Source organism: Emiliania huxleyi (genome assembly GCF_000372725.1).
Source record: "Emiliania huxleyi CCMP1516 unplaced genomic scaffold EMIHUscaffold_88, whole genome shotgun sequence".
NCBI classification, from domain to species: Eukaryota; Haptophyta; order Isochrysidales; family Noelaerhabdaceae; genus Emiliania; species Emiliania huxleyi.
The window spans coordinates 242,531-246,468 of record NW_005195441.1 but is presented as its reverse complement, the minus strand read 5'-3'; positions in this window follow the sequence as shown (position 1 = coordinate 246,468).

The window sequence follows — 3,938 nt, the reverse complement described above, 5'->3', positions numbered from 1 at the left end:
CCTGGGGGCTACCCATAAGCTCGTCGGCTCAGTGATGGGTATCCGTAGTTCCCTCGACTCTCGAGGCGGAGAGGGGTGTGGTGCGCTAGCCTCTCTCCGATTGTCCGGCCAACGCGCCCGAGACGGTGACGGGAGCTATCTGATGATCTCAGGCCCTCGGTGACATGGCGCCCGCCGCCACGCTGCTCGCCGACATCGCCGCCGCCGACCTCGCCTCGCTGCACGCCCACCTCTCCGGCCGGCGGACGCGCGGCACGTCGCTCGCGGCCCAGCTCGACGCGCGGCTCGACACCGAGAAGCAGGACACGCTGCTGACCTGGGCCGCGCGCCACGGGCAGGCCGAGGCGGTGCGGCTGCTGCTTGAGGCTGGCGCGAGCGTCGGGGCGACTGACGGCGGCGGCCGCTCTGCGATGTACATCGCGTGCCAGGAGGGCCACGTCGAGATCGTTCGGCTGCTCCTCGAGGCCAGCGCAGCGATGAACCAAGCCGTGGACAGCGGCGCCACGCCGCTGATCGTCGCGTGCGCTCGGGGCCACCTTGACGTCGTCCGGCTGCTCCTCGAGGCCAGCGCGGCGGTGAACCAAGCCGCGGACAATGGCTTCACGCCGCTGCACGTCGCGTGCCAGGAGGGCCACCTCGAGATCGCCCGGCTGCTGCGCGACGCCGGTGCGGCAGTCAACCAAGCCAAGGCCAATGGCGCCACGCCGCTGTACATCGCGTGCCGGCAGGGCCACCTCGAGTGCGCCAGTCTGCTCCTCGAGGCGGGCGCGGCGGTCAGCCAAGCCCGCAACAACGGCGCCACGCCGCTGCTCATCGCGTGCTTCAAGGGCCACCTCGAGTGCGCCCGGCTGCTTCTCGAGGCTGACGCGGCGATCGACCAAGCCGAGGAGAATGGCGCCACACCGCTGTCCATCGCATGCCAACAGGGCCACCTCGACGTCGCCCGGCTGCTCCTCGAGGCCAGCGCTTCGGTCAGCCAAGCCCGTAACGATGGCTCCACGCCGCTGTTCATCGCGTGCCACCAGGGCCACCTCGAGGTCGCCAAGCTCCTCTCCTCCTACGGCGCCTCCCGCGCCGCTACGCCCCTCGGCACGCCCGAGGAGGTCGCAAACCTCTTTGACCACGCCGACCTCGCCGCCTGGATGGTCGCCAGCCGCGGCTGGACGCCGCTCGCGCACCTTGAGACCCTCACCGCCGCCCACGCTCTCTCCCTGCTGCGCAGCGGCGCAAGCCTGCACGAGGGCGAGCCGACGCCGCTGCAGCGCGCCGCGGGCGGCGAGGGCGAGGCGGCGGCGCTGATCCGGCGGGCGGCGGCGCCGTGGTCGCCGGCAAGCCACTCGCTCTTCCCCGCGGCGGCGCGCGAGTACGCGGTAACGGTCATGCGCATCGGCTACCAGATCGCGCTCTCTCCGCCCGACGGCGCCGAGGCGCACCCGGACTGGAGCGCGCTGTCCGACGTGTGGCGCGAGCACGTGCTGCCGCACGCGGTCGCGCGCTGAGGCCGAGTGAGGACGCGAGTGCCACGCGGGAGTCGAGCAGAGAGACAGAGAGGTAGAGGTGAACCCTGTCGCATTTATCTGTGCACACAGGGATTTTAAGGAGAGGGGTGTGATGCGCTAGCCGTCACGAGGCTAAAAAAGAAAGAAAGAAACAGCAGAAGCCCAGGAAGGGATGGGAGAACGGCACGCCGCCACCACACAGGGATTTTAAGGAGCGAGGGGTGTGGTGCGCTAGCCGTCGCCCACCCTTGGGCGTCCGCCTCTTCCTATCTCTCTTCGCAGTCTCTCGCCGATTCTCGCTGCAACCTTCATGCCACCTCGCGGTCGTCCCACTCTGGGTGTGAGGCCTACCGACTGCACTCCAAGTGCTCCAAAGTGCTCCGCTTCCTTGCACCCCGGGCGCCAGTACTTACTTCTTTGGTACTCTTTATAGAGTTAGTGCCAACGCGCGCGCCAGTCCCGTGCCCAGTGTTCGGTGGATGGAGAGTTTGTCTTAGGTTTGTTGTTAGCAGGAGACTTGGCTTTGGTGGTTTGGAGACTCCCGATTCCCGAGCCGTGTCTCCGCGGGAAAAAGAAACTTGTCACCTCTCGCTGGGCCACACAGATCGCCCGACCGCTGGGGCACCTATCCTTGGCACCTCGACAGCGCGATTAAAGCAGGGCAACGACGGGGCGGATCCGCGCCGTCGCCATCGACGCCACCTCTTCCGACCCAAACATTTGTAGCAGGTGATTGGGGGGTCTGTAGGGCGAGGTGAGTTCTTACCGCGGGATATATTGTTGATTGGGTGCGAACGACTACCGCGAACACGAAGATAGGGGTGTGCGACGCGCACCTGATTTTAGCTGCGCGTGGCAATCCGGCGCCAGTTTTAGAGGGCCTCGAGCCGTGGTGGCTCCGTCCGGAAGGCGCCTCGAGGCTCCGGATCGGTTTGCGAGGCCGGAGTGATGGCAGACCTGCAATCACCTATCGCGGATTGGCTCCTCGCATCCCCTTGGGCGCGCACGCGGCGGCAGAAGCGAAGAGGCGAGGGGCGACCGCCACACTGGGAGCGGACCGTTTCTTAACCGGAAAATCCGACCCCCGAAAGCTACACTGTGGAGCGAGGCGGCGAGAACCGAGCGAGCACGTGAGCCCCGTGGCTCCAACCAGACCCTTCCTTTTTTGAGCAAGTGTGACGCCGCGCGAGCGACGCTCCGAGATCGCCCGAGATAGCGCGGCGCGGCCCCGAGATCGCCCGAGATAGCGCGAGATCGCCCGAGATCGCGCGGCGCGGCCCGAGGCGAGGTGGATGGGTTGGGAGCGAGGGGGCGGAAGTGATCAGTGCGGTAGATCGGTCAGTCGGGGCACGTGAGCCGGACTCTTGTGAGCCGGACGGCTATCGGCTTTCATTTCTCTCTGCGTTGTTGAGCCAGGACTCAACATACTCGTTCTGTTGCCATCCCAAACGGTCACTCCCCTCTCTCCCGGCCCGGGTGGGGCGCGCGCGGGGGCGGCGGGTGTGCGGCGGGTGTGCGGGATGTCTGCGGGACCGAGAGAGCGATGTGCTTGTGTCCGCCTTGCGTATGTTTTCATAACATCGAAGGCTAGCTCATGGCAGCCCCTCTCTGGGGTGTTGCATAGGCGGGGAGTCTCCCCCGCTGGACTCCTCCTTGCCATTTTTCTTTTCTTTTGAGAGCAGGACGCCGGGTTTGTCTTGTATGTGCGTGTCGGGCCGGGGTGTGAGCGAGGGGCAGAAGGGGCGGGGGCGTGCGGGGCAGAGGCCCAACGTCGGGCGGCTTGTCGGGGTCCGGAGAATTCGAAGGAACGAGGAGGGGGGAATGGGCGGTCGGCGTCGGGGTAGAAGCGACAGGGCGTACGGGGTAGCCGTCACTTTCCTGCCTCGAAAGGGCGGGGCTGTCCCGGAAAGTGAGAAACGCCGGGCAGCGTGGCGCACAACTGAACCCTCCCATACGTGGGCTCCTCCTTTGCTGTCCCATCTCCTCATCTCTTTCCCGCCTGGTGCATTTCCTGCATTTTGCGCGTGATTGCATTTCGTTGCATTATGCAATATTTGCATTCGTTGCATTTTGCGCGTGATTGCATTTCGTTGCATTATGCAATATTTGCATTCGTTGCATTTTGCGCGTGATTGCATTTCGTTGCATACATTATGCATTCGGTGGGCAGGCAGAGTCGCGATGTCTGCGCACCCGCGTGCCGATGGGCGGCACACGCAACCAAGAGAGGCCCTGTCACGCCGCCAGTAGCGTTCCGCACTGCCCACGCCACCAAATGCCGCCTCAGGGCGCCAGCTACCTCTTACACGCGGCCGGCGCCCTCTCGCGGCAAAAGGGTCGAGCGAGCGGGCAGAGTCGCGATGTCTGCGCACCTGGGTGTTCGCCGCCTATATGCTCTATCCTGTGCCAAGACGGACACGTTTTGACAATCAAAATCTA